The sequence below is a fragment of the Haliotis rufescens genome, unplaced genomic scaffold (assembly GCF_023055435.1).
Source record: "Haliotis rufescens isolate VD_foot unplaced genomic scaffold, xgHalRufe1.0.p SCAF_16, whole genome shotgun sequence".
NCBI classification, from domain to species: domain Eukaryota; kingdom Metazoa; phylum Mollusca; class Gastropoda; order Lepetellida; family Haliotidae; genus Haliotis; species Haliotis rufescens.
Window position 1 is genome coordinate 18642839 of NW_025963846.1, and position 13421 is coordinate 18656259.

At 40.3% G+C, this 13421-nt stretch overlaps 1 protein-coding gene across 1 annotated transcript in view; it reads left to right on the forward strand.

Moving 5' to 3' along the window:
• Positions 1-13421, forward strand: part of LOC124121513 (epidermal growth factor receptor-like) — a 135734-nt gene that overhangs the window by 57988 nt on the left and 64325 nt on the right. The gene's annotated exons all lie outside the window — the stretch shown is intronic.

Below are 13421 nucleotides of genomic sequence, written 5' to 3' on the forward strand. Positions count from 1 at the left end.
GCTGCGTTTGTTTTGTTAACATTGCTCCCATGATGCATGTTACATTACACTTGCATAGCCATAACCTTGGTACAAGATATGGCGTCTGTACTGGGAAATGTATACAAGATTTTTACACTTTAGAGTGATAGACGGAAAAAAACATTTATTAATTTAGATGAATTCCCGAACTGCCCAACCTATGGGGTTTTCAATTCATACGATCAAGTCTACGGTATGCTAAGAAAACAAAACAGGTATAGGGGTGGTCTCAAAAACAAAACTGGGACGCAACAGGATATATCAGACAGTTTTGATACAGGGTGATTAGGCGTATAGTGTACAAGCTTTATGAGCAGAGGTAACCCTGACTTGTAGTAGAATTTGGGAGGAATTAAAGATACAATCAATGTTAACTGCACTAACTATTGTTCTCCAAGAGATGGAATTTCTATACATTATGGAGATGACCGAGCTCTTTTCAGGCGAAACTATTCCATCCTGTCTATAATGTCACATTATCTCCGAACCATTCATAACTATCACAGTCAAGGCATCAAGATAACTTACCTTGATGAAGCATTCGAATGACTACATGTAGCTATCGGCAGATGAACAAAAAGCACACATGGTACCATCAGGTAAAGGTAATCGTGTCATTGTTTTGCACGCTGCAACCCATGATATGGGGCTTATTGATAGATGTGTGCTAGTTTTCGAGGCGAAGAAGAAAACTGGAGATTTTCATAAGGAAATTATAAGAGGTGATGTGTTCATAGACGGGTTGGAACAACCATTTTAAACAACGTCAGTGTCATTGTCATGGATAACGCCAGTTAATATAACGTCCGGGAATCAGAATCTGTCGCCCAAACCATGAGTAGTGTGAAGGCGACCATACAGGAATATGACATTGTCGATTTCAGACCATAGTTCAACTCATGGAGAAAATTCGGCTGAATAAGAAACCAGTAAAGTACCAGATATATGTGCTGGCGGCACAACACGGTTACGTTGTCTTACGTACGCCAGTCAGACATTTTGAGCTCAACCCTGTTGTGCTCATCCTGGCTAAGTGTAACGGGTTCGTAGCAAGACATAGCACAACATTCAAAAGTATAGATTCATATTTTTGTCATCAGCGGAGATAAATGCTACCTCAAGAAACCATCTGTAGAACAACAAATACTTCTGGATTCCAAACCGCAACCTTCCATTTTACATCCCGTTTCATAGCTCTTTACTAGTCTATCATGATTCCAAGTAAATATGATGCAGTTCATATCCTAAATTGCTACCCCATCAACGCATGTCAATTAAGTACAATAACAGCAATATTTTGAGACCACCTCAAGCTCGGTGACATTTGCACCTGGGAGAATGCACGGGACGGTGTGAGGTCATCACCTCGGGACAGGTGTAAGGAAATTACCTGAGGTTATAGACCATGTCATACATGCATGACAACACACGAATATTTTCTAAGTTGATCATCATTTTACCTGTAAAAGTACATAATAAGGGTAATCACAGTGTCAGTTAGCACAGGCCAGATATGGTCAATTCGCGTTATTTTGATATATGCTTTTTTTATAGTCCTATGACTCGTATTTATTAAATGAAGCCAGAAAAGCAGTTTTTTAGCATTTCCGACAGTACTTTAGCGACCTTACAGTCATTGTACGTTAAGGGAACACCAAGGATGAACTTCACGCTTTGTACCATATTGTTATCGTAACTATGTCCTTAATTCTCGTGCCGAGCGAACGTTGTTACCACTAGGCTACCAGAGAAGGATACAACCGGCGTGCGTGAAACACAGCTGACCGTAATAACAATGCTATATTTCAAAACACCTAAACAACTGCACATGCTCAATCAATCACTTATTTATAGAATATGTTGTATATCGTGCTCATTATCTTCGTGCAGAGAGGGGGCATGGGTGGCCATGGTTCTAAGGCGCCGCGATTCGCTGTGCAGAGTTGCGTCCCTTGGGTACGCCAGAAACCTATGATTATGGGTTCGAATCCCGGTTCGCCCCGATTATGTTTCTAGGTTTGTCAGCACCATATCCGTGCTCGTGGGTTTCACCGAAGTGGTAAACGTCTGAGACCTGCATCACTTCGGACTTTTCTCCCACATTAAGCTGACACGCCGTGATATAACTTGAATACTGTTAAAAGCGGCGTTAAACCCAACACACTCAGTCACTCACTCGTGCAGATAAACTGATACCGCTATTTCAAGTTTGTGTCTTGAACTCTCCCAAAGCGATGCATATCGTAGACGTTTATGACTTTGCTGAACCCCACGTGTATGGTGCAGAACCAACTACGTTCAAAACATTTTTGTTAGTCAAGGCGCATCCTGAATTCGAACAACACAGGATCCTGGCAGTTAAAGAACGAAACTCCAAACTTTTAACCCTTAAACAGCTGGACCACCACTCCTTCCCACTCTTAGCTTAAACATTGAAAACACAGTCCGCGTATAGATTTAATTACCGTGGGTGTTCTTGGTAAGACAAAAGATCCCGAAAAACTCATGCGTGTCGCATTAGGCAACCATACGGAGCGGTGGTCAGACTGGATGACTTTATTGATTGATTGCCATCGTACCCCAGCGGCGTAGATCGATTATCATGATGTCAATCATGGTGTCTGGTCCATCCTGAGGTTGAATATTGCTGAGTGTGGCCATAAACAAAAAACAAACAAATTTGCTACAACACTTAAGACGCGAAACTGCAGCACAAGATGTTGTGAAGGTAGTGGATGTATTCTATTTGCGCTGGAAGAAGTCCTTGAAGACATGTCCGACTTGTTTGTCGGTGAGGTGTAAACACTGTTACAATGTGGTTCATCTCTTGTCACAGGTGTACATAATGTGTGACTATGTGGTTTATCTCATAATCACAGGTGTAAATATTGTGTGACAACGTGGTTTATCTCCAGTCAGGGGTGTAAATAATGAGTGAGAATGTGGTTTATCTCATAATTACAGGTACAACTTTTGTGTGACAATGTCATTTATCTCCAGGCAGATGTGTAAAAACTGTGTGATAATGTGGTTAATCTCCGGTCACAGATGTAAATATTGTGTGTTAATGTTGTTTATCTTCAGCCACAGATGAGAATATTATGTGTCATTGTGATTTTACCGCCAGTGACATGTGAAAACAGTGTCTGACAATGTGGTTCATCTCCAGTCAGAGATATAAATACTGTGTGGCAATGTGGTTTCACAAACACATGCAAAGGCAAGGCAAGCGTTGACCTTAAACACGGAAATTGCAACATTATATTGGTCACTCATCTTTACTAACGCCTTGAATGTTGTAACCTGATCAGACTTTTAAGGATGAATCGGATGGCGCTCTTTGAAATCTCTTTAAAAGAGCTTGCTCGATTGTACCCCAAAGGTTGTGAATCTTCTGGAATATTGCTAGACACAAAGGGAAAGTATATTAATGAATAGGTTACGTTGATATTTTTAGGAATAGATAGGGATTTGGCCGTTTTGACAATAATTGAACGAGATGAGATCAAGGATATTCCTGAAGTATAAGTTACATTTCTTGGCCAAATTCCGATACGTAATACTATGCATGCCGAAACAGATCATCAATGTGGGAAAGCAATTCGTGTCCCTGGGGGTGCCTCCTTCTTGACAAAATACCATGTTAAAAAAGTTGACATGATGGTATCTGTGAGGAATTCCAGCATTTCACATAATTTTGCTTTCATTTGTGCCAAATTGTCCTGAATCTTTCAAGAACGAGAAGCAACTATACCTACATACATACATACATACATACATACATACATACATACATACATACATACATACATACATACATACAATGTTTACTTAAAGTTAAATCTTTTGACAAACTTTTACAAGCAGCAAATTCTTGAGTTCTTGAGAATCCAAAGGGTATTATTTACACTTGTTTTAAACATATTCTATGAATCTATAGAAAAGCATTCCTTGATTGTATTATGAATTATGGTTGATTTTTGTGACAGAGATTTGGTGTTACATTTGCTGAATGTATCTGGAGCAGTGGAGCTTTGGAATCCAGTAATAGACACGTCTTCACGCAACCGCGCGTCTGTTTTCACAACTAACACCATTTAACAGAAGCGTCGGGGCTCTAAACAATCCAATAATGCTTTCAGGAACAGGCATGGTGTGAAATTGATGGAAAAGTTCCTGTTCACGACACTCGGTCGCTTAGACCTCAAAGTGTAATGTCCCTCGATGGTGGTTTACTGCTATAAAAGTCATTTCTGTCAACATAATCATTATAAAATGGACTTAATGATCCGGGGCAATACATGTAAGTGAAGCCGGAGACATGGTGATGTATAGTAACACTCTCTGCAACCTCCTCGCTGCACGGAGATCGACTTAACTGATCATGCATATGTGTAGCAAACCTCGCACGTCAAATTGTACCACGTTAACTCGAAGTGTGTTGTCAGGGTGACAGAGCGAGTGAATATTGTTATTGGCCTTGTAGTGATGGAAGAATCAATGCCCGATTAACCTTGGAAATGGAATTCTTTTGATAAAGCGCTACGAACGTGAACACTGGGCCCCGTCTACAAAGCCATCTTACCGCTTAGGTGATCGTAACTCCCTTACCTTAACACTTGCTTACGATAGTCGGAGCGCTAAGATCGCTTCGTGGAACGGTGCCCAGATCTTGGACTGTCAGCACCATACCCATAGCCATTGGTTTCACCACAGCGGTAACCGTCTCCATCATTTTAGAGACTCTTCATCACTGTTGTTGTAGGATGCCAGTGACGACGGCTACGAAAACATTATGCCTCATAAAGTGTTACGAACGTGATCCTAAATATAACATTTGTCACGATGACAGTACCCAAGATTGCTCCGAATAAAGAGCATGGGAACTTAAATGATCGCGCGAGGCTGGTTTTAAGGCACTCTTAAAGTACTGTCGGAAATGCTAGAAAACTGCTGCTTTGTGCCTGTTTAAAAGGATATAATTTTACACAGACTGTTGTTATTGAAATATCGAGTAACTACCGATCGCCCTACCTGTGGTTTGAAGTATTTCAGTCTAAAGGAGTCCTATCGACAAGTTTACAGGAGACAAATTCGAACGAAAACAGGAAATTCACATTTATTCAAAGTCCAATGATGGCAGTCTGACGGACTATAGAAATATGCACACGTGACTCCATTATTATGATAATAATGTAGTCTTCATAAAACATCTAATCCACACACAAAAATCATTTGGAGAAAAATCTAAATGTGCATCTTCCAAAATGACAAAAAATGACGCTGCGTTTGTTTTGTTAACATTGCTCCCATGATGCATGTTACATTACACTTGCATAGCCATAACCTTGGTACAAGATATGGCGTCTGTACTGGGAAATGTATACAAGATTTTTACACTTTAGAGAGATAGACGGAAAAACCATTTATTAATTTAGATGAATTCCCGAACTGCCCAACCTATGGGGTTTTCAATTCATACGATCAAGTCTACGGTATGATAAGAAAACAAAACAGGTATAGGGGTGGTCTCAAAAACAAAACTGGGACGCAACAGGATATCAGACAGTTTTGATACAGGGTGATTAGGCGTATAGTGTACAAGCTTTATGAGCAGAGGTAACCCTGACTTGTAGTAGAATTTGGGAGGAATAAAAGATACAATCAATGTTAACTGCACTAACTATTGTTCTCCAAGAGATGGAATTTCTATACATTATGGAGATGACCGAGCTCTTTTCAGGCGAAATTATTCCATCCTGTCTATAAGGTCACATTATCTCCGAACCATTCATAACTATCACAGTCAAGGCATCAAGATAACTTACCTTGATGAAGCATTCGAATGACTACATGTAGCTATCGGCAGATGAACAAAAAGCACACATGGTACCATCAGGTAAAGGTAATCGTGTCATTGTTTTGCACGCTGCAACCCATGATATGGGGCTTATTGATAGATGTGTGCTAGTTTTCGAGGCGAAGAAGAAAACTGGAGATTTTCATAAGGAAATTATAAGAGGTGATGTGTTCATAGACGGGTTGGAACAACCATTTTAAACAACGTCAGTGTCATTGTCATGGATAACGCCAGTTAATATAACGTCCGGGAATCAGAATCTGTCGCCCAAACCATGAGTAGTGTGAAGGCGACCATACAGGAATATGACATTGTCGATTTCAGACCATAGTTCAACTCATGGAGAAAATTCGGCTGAATAAGAAACCAGTAAAGTACCAGATATATGTGCTGGCGGCACAACACGGTTACGTTGTCTTACGTACGCCAGTCAGATATTTTGAGCTCAACCCTGTTGTGCTCATCCTGGCTAAGTGTAACGGGTTCGTAGCAAGACATAGCACAACATTCAAAAGTATAGATTCATATTCGTCATCAGCGGAGATAAATGCTACCTCAAGAAACCATCTGTAGAACAACAAATACTTCTGGATTCCAAACCGCAACCTTCCATTTCTCATCCCGTTTCATAGCTCTTGACTAGTCTATCATGATTCCAAGTAAATATAATGCAGTTCATATCCTAAATTGCTACCCCATCCACACATGTCAATTAAGTCCAATAACAGCAATATTTTGAGACCACCTCAAGCTCGGTGACATTTGCACCTGGGAGAATGCACGGGACGGTGTGAGGTCATCACCTCGGGACAGGTGTAAGGAAATTACCTGAGGTAATAGACCATGTCATACATGCATGACAACACACGAATATTTTGCCAAAAAAGCAGTTTTTTAGCATTTCCGATAGTACTTTAGCAACCTTACAGCCATTGTACGTTAAGGGAACACCAAGGATGAACTTCACGCTTTGTACCATATTGTTATCGTAACTATGTCCTTAATTCTCGTGCCGAGCGAACGTTGTTACCACTAGGCTACCAGAGAAGGATACAACCAGCGTGCGTGAAACACAGCTGACCGCAATAACAATGCTATATTTCAAAACACCTAAACAACTGCACATGCTCAATCAATCACTTATTTATAGAATATGTTGTATATCGTGCTCATTATCTTCGTGCAGAGAGGGGGCATGGGTGGCCATGATTCTAAGGCGCCGCGATTCGCTGTGCAGAGTTGCGCCCCTTGGGTACGCCAGAAAACTATGATTGTGGGTTCGAATCCCGGTTCGCCCCGATTATGTTACCACGGTTTGTCAGCACCATACCCGTGCTCGTGGGTTTCACCGAAGTGGTAAACGTCTGAGACCTGCATCACTTCGGGCTTTTCTCCCACATTAAGCTGACACGCCGTGATATAACTGGAATACTGTCAAAAGCGGCGTTAAACCCAACTCACTCACTCACTCACTTGTGCAGATAAACTGATACCGCTATTTCAAGTGTGTGTTTCTTGAACTCTCCCAAAGCGATGCATATCGTAGACGTTTATGACTTTGCTGAACCCCACGTGTATGGTGCAGGACCACCTAGTTCATTGATTGCCATCGTACCCCAGCGGCGTAGATCGATCATCATGATGTCAATCATGGTGTCTGGTCCATCCTGAAGTTGAATATTGCTGAGTGTGGCCATAAACAAAAAACAAACAAATTTGCTACAACACTTAAGACGCGAAACTGCAGCACATGATGTTGTGAAGGTAGTGCATGTATTCTATTTGCGCTGGAAGAAGTCCTTGAAGACATGTCCGACTTGTTTGTCGGTGAGGTGTAGGTGTCGCCCTCATTAGACTGTTCACGCACCTGTCATCCATCAGTATGCCCTCGGAGGGACCTTATTCCAGGGTTATCGTTTGATATGTGTTTCCAATCATCCTTGCTCCAAGAGAGACAATTTGTTTTCTATTTCTCCGTAGCAGAAATACCATAATATATTTGGGTATCTGTTCAAAGAATATATCTGATATCTGAAGTTCACATGCCGACAAAAAGCTCGGGGGCTAGAGTAAATTGGGCCTCACATGTAAATGAGCAATACGTTGTGGGTGAAGTTATGTTCTAGGCACTCCCCGCGACCTTCTGGAGAAGATTACATGCCTTTGGAAGCCACACTGCCCAGAGGGATCTTTAAGGTCGTACAACCCTAGTTTTGCCTATTAATGATAACAGCTACAAGTTGATGATTGCTCGGAGGATGTCATCGAACTCCGAAGGCGTCGATCGTTGTTCACAATATCAGTCACTGGAATGTCTGGTCCATCCTCGATTATTTAAAGAAAGTCGTCATATAGTTGGAATAATGCTGAGTCCAGCGTCAAGCAGCAAACAAACTCAGGCTGTTTTCCTACTCGCGGATTTTAAACGTCTTGTGTCGTTCACGAATATATGCCTTACATAGTGCATGTGGGTTTTTTATTTTATATCCCTGTATCTGTATTTACACTATAGAAGCACGTTATGGCCCCATTCCGATAAAAGGTACAATATTAGACCATAGATAGTTAATTTTCAATATACCAGACTCGTGGAAAACAACAATCAAGAAAACTAAAAAAAAGGATTTTACAGAATTTGTATATATACAGTTGCTTAAGTGATCGAATGAAACCTCTTAAAGGCGCTTGATTTTTTTATGAGACATAATATCAAATGAATATAATCTAAAAGTTTGTGATAAATGGCAATCTGTTTTTGACTGTGACTTTAATTAAAAAAACTGTTTATAGATGTAAACTGAAGGATGTAAAGCTTTTTAGATTTTTAATACAGATTTCTACATGGAATTATCTACACAAAGAAGGAACTATTAAAAGTGAATCTTGTAGACAACAGTTTATGTAGCTTTCGTAATGATGTCAATGAAGACATCAGCCATGTCTTTGGGGATGTAATGAAACTAAAATATTTGGGAATGATCTCGAACTTGGCTTAATAATTATCTTTCATAAAAATTAAATTGACAAAATATCTTATTTTGTTTGGTTCTAACTACTCTAATACTTTAATAAATCATATACTTGTATTGAGGAAAAGACATATTTGTGTATGTGGAATCCAAGCAATCAAACCGAAAATAGATATACTTTCAAAACTACTTAAAACATATATTCTCAGCTGTTTGTTGTTTCATGCTGTTTGTTTCAAAACCTTTAAATTGTAAAGAGTGTATTGTGTCATTCTATGCCGAAATCCGAAATATGTCTTGACGGAATAGTCTATTACTCTACAAGAAAAAGGTTCGAGTCCCATGTAGAAGTCTTCTGCCAAACTGCCAAACGTGTCCCCACTTTACGAGAACGTCAACAATTCAGAATTTTCAAAATGGCAACCCTAGACAATAATCAGTCTCGGATGACTGCCAAAACAGATTCCATTGGGTGAGTGGGTGAGTGAGTTGGGTTTAACGCCGCTTTAAACAGTATTCCAGTTATATCACGGCGTGTCAGCTTAATGTGGGAGGAAAGCCCGAAGTGATGCAGGTCTCAGACGTTTACCACTTCGGTGAAACCCACGAGCACGGGTATGGTGCTGACAAACCTAGAAACATAATCGGGGCGAATCGGGATTCGAACCCACAATCATAGGTTTCTGGCATGCCCAAGGGGCGCAACTCTGCCCAGCGAATCGCGGCGCCTTAGACGACTGGGCCACCCGTTGCCCCAGATTCCATTGGCAAAATAGTGTTAGAATTGTATGAATGGATCACTTATCGGTGATGGCACCAGGTGTTGGCAAAATTGGACAAGCACGTCCTTCTCCTGTAGCACCCGCCACGCACATTCTTTCATTACAAACGTAAGTATCAGTGAGTGATCTTGGGTCTTGCCTTTTGGATAACTTAGACTATTGATTTGTCCATTAAATCCTGTCTCCAACACACGAATACTCCTTAAGAGTCTTTCACAGAGCATCGGCGCATTGTCTAGTTACACCTTAGACCACCTGTTACAGTTCCGAGAGATTGTTATCCCCATGACATCATGCAATTATTAAATATCTAATCATACCCAGGACGTAAATTGACGTACATTAAATTCTTAATATGACAAGTAAGCACCACAGGGTTGAATATCTGTGTAACTACTGTCACATCAAACACGGACCTCGTGCTGTGAATGTAAGAAAGCGAGTGTCAATGCGAATGTGAATGTCAACCCTTTGAAGCGCATGGCAATAAGAAAGCCAGTGGTGTTAAATGTTCGCAATAAGAAACCAAAGCCATGCCCCGGTGTTCTGGCGTTCTGTGTGAAGCAAAGGAAATCTTCATAAAAAGGAAAATATTAATTATGAAAGCGAGAAACTGTGTGATATGAAATTCGAAAACATGTTCATATAGGGGTAAGTGGCAAGTGTTTTGTTTGTTTGTTTGTTCTTTAACGCCGTTCTCAGCAATATTCCAGCTATATGACGGCGGTCTGTAAATAATCGAGCCTGGACCAGGCAATCCAGTGACTGATATCATTAGCATCGATCCAAGCATGGATACAATGACATGCATCAACCAAGTCAGCGAGCCTGACCACCCGATCCTGTCAGTCGCCTCTTGCGACAAGCATAGTCGCTTTTACGGCAAGCATGGGTTGCTGAAGACATATTCTACCCCGGATCTTCACGGGTGGGGGATCCACGGGGTCGTTGGGTGAAAGTGGGGTTGGAATCCACAAATTTCAAATGGATCCCAATTAAGTTCAAGCTAAGTTCGTGGTCGTTGTTTATCTGTGGCTTTTCTCCTACCACCGATTGTCATATCTCTCCCTCTTTTGGATGTGATCGTTCGCCAACTGCGTTTATCTGCATAGCCCATCTATAGGGAAGAACTTACTGGACACTTCCCTCTCAAAAATAACGTATATAACGTAAATATATGACGAGCGGATATTCGAATCTCCACAAATGACGTCATGATAAGACAATGTTCAAAACACGCTTCGTTCTTCATTGCTCTTTTCGATTAATCGCGAAGCTGTCTTATATTTCAAAATACAAATTACTTCCTCAGTATCTTCCACTATGATTCTCTGATCGACCACCCCAAACCCTCTTCCTCTGATGTCATTGTCACAAAAAACACCAAATTTGCATATATCTCTGTGTATGTATCTGTAATCTCAGACTGTTGATTTCTCAACACCATTTCCGTGTCCGTAGATTTCACAACAGTGAAAATATCAACATCTCCCCGGGTTTCAATCAGATGGTGCGTTAATACTGTTCAAGGCGGCCCTGAAATCACTCGCCAAATCGCTCACTCAATCGTGATGAAGCTGAAATACTGTGTCTAAGTGCTGCGCTTATGTCACTTATGTAGGCTGACGTGATGTAACGCATCCTTAGTGATATTTATGTCAATGAATCAAGATGGCACATCCACATCAAGAATCGATCGGTGTAATGTGTTTTGGGAATGAGTCTTATTAAACACATCTAGGTGTTGACAATCATGGGAAGGTAAACCAGCCACGGATGTAACAAATGGTGACAATTCCCCGGTTTAGAGTTTAAAACTCTTCATCTACCTTGTTAGACGAAATATAATGATTTTTTCAAGTCACCTAATTTCGATTACGAAATCGTATTCTAGGCCCGGCCATGGATGAACACAAGGTTAAAAAGATGACGTCACCCAACTCACATGTCGCTGGGTTACCCCAAACATACACACACCACTGTCCGTGACACAGCAGAGTTGCCCAATGCGGGCGTTTGTGCCCCAAGAAATATGTCTGGACACAGGAAAGAGCAATCGTTTGTAAAGAACGTAAACACACCTTCTGTTGTTCAGCGTTGGGCATTAAGCAACATGTTGCGGTTAAACAAAACGACCGAAAGGTTAGCCTTACGTTCGCCTTAATGTCAGAGGATGTCTTAAATGACACTTCTTGTAACCGATATATCTCGCGTCAGAGGATGTTTTGAATCACAATTATTATAACCGATATGTTTCATGTCAGAGGATGTCTTGATTGATACTTGTTGTAACCGATATATCTCGTGTCTGAGGATGTTTTGAATCACAGTTATTGTAACCGATATGTTTCATGTCAGAGGATGTCTTGATTGATACTTGTTGTAACCGATATATCTCGTGTCTGAGGATGTTTTGAATCACAATTATTATAACCGATATGTTTCATGTCAGAGGATGTCTTTAATGACACTTGTTGTAACCGATATATCTCGTGTCAGAGTATGTTTTGAATCACAATTATTGTAACCGATATATTTCATGTCAGAGGATGTCTTTAATGACACATTTGTTGTAACCGTTATATTTGGTGTCAGAGGATGTTTTGAATCACAATTATTGTAACCGATATGTTTCATGTCAGAGGATGTCTTGAATTACACTTGTAACCGATATATCTCGTGTCAGAGGTTGTTTTGAATCACAATTATTGTAACCGATATGTTTCATGTCAGAGGATGTCTTAAATGACACTTGTTGTAACCAATATATCTCGCGTCAGAGGATGTTTTGAATCACAATTATTATAACCGATATGTTTCATGTCAGAGGATGTCTTGATTGATACTTGTTGTAACCAATATATCTCGTGTCAGAGGATGTTTTGAATCACAGTTATTGTAACCGATATGTTTCATGTCAGAGGATGTCTTGATTGATACTTGTTGTAACCGATATATCTCGTGTCTGAGGATGTTTTGAATCACAATTATTGTAACCGATTTGTTTCATGTCAGAGGATGTCTTGAATGACACTTGTCGTAAGCGATATATCTTGTGTCAGAGTATGTTTTGAATCACAATTATTATAACCGATATGTTTCATGTCAGAGGATGTCTTGAATGACACTTGTTGTAACCGATATATCTCGTGTCAGAGTATGTTTTGAATCACAATTATTGTAACCGATATGTTTCATGTCAGAGGATGTCTTGAATGACACTTGTTGTAACCGATATATCTCGTGTCAGAGTATGTTTTGAATCACAATTATTGTAACCGATATATTTCATGTCAGAGAATGTCTTGAATGACACTTGTCGTAACCGATATATCTCGTGTCAGAGGATATTTTGAATCACAATTATTGTAACCGATATGTTTCATGTCAGAGAATGTCTTGGATGACACTTGTTGTAACCGATATATCTCTTGTCAGAGGAAGTTTTAAATCACCATTATTGTAACCAATATGTTTCATGTCAGAGGATGTCTTGAATTACACTTGTTGTAACCGATATATCTCGTGTCAGAGGATGTTTTGAATCACAATTATTGTAACCGATTTGTTTCATGTCAGAGGATGTCTTTAATGACACTTGTTGTAACCGATATATTTGGTGTCAGAGAATGTATTGACTGACATTTGTAGCAACCGACATATTTCATGTCAGAGGATATGTTGAATGACCCATGTCCTTGGAGGTGGACCGGTTAATTTCTGTGTGTGTGTGTGTGTGTGTGTGTGTGTGTGTGTGTGTGTGTGTGTGTGTGTGTGTGTGTGTGTGTG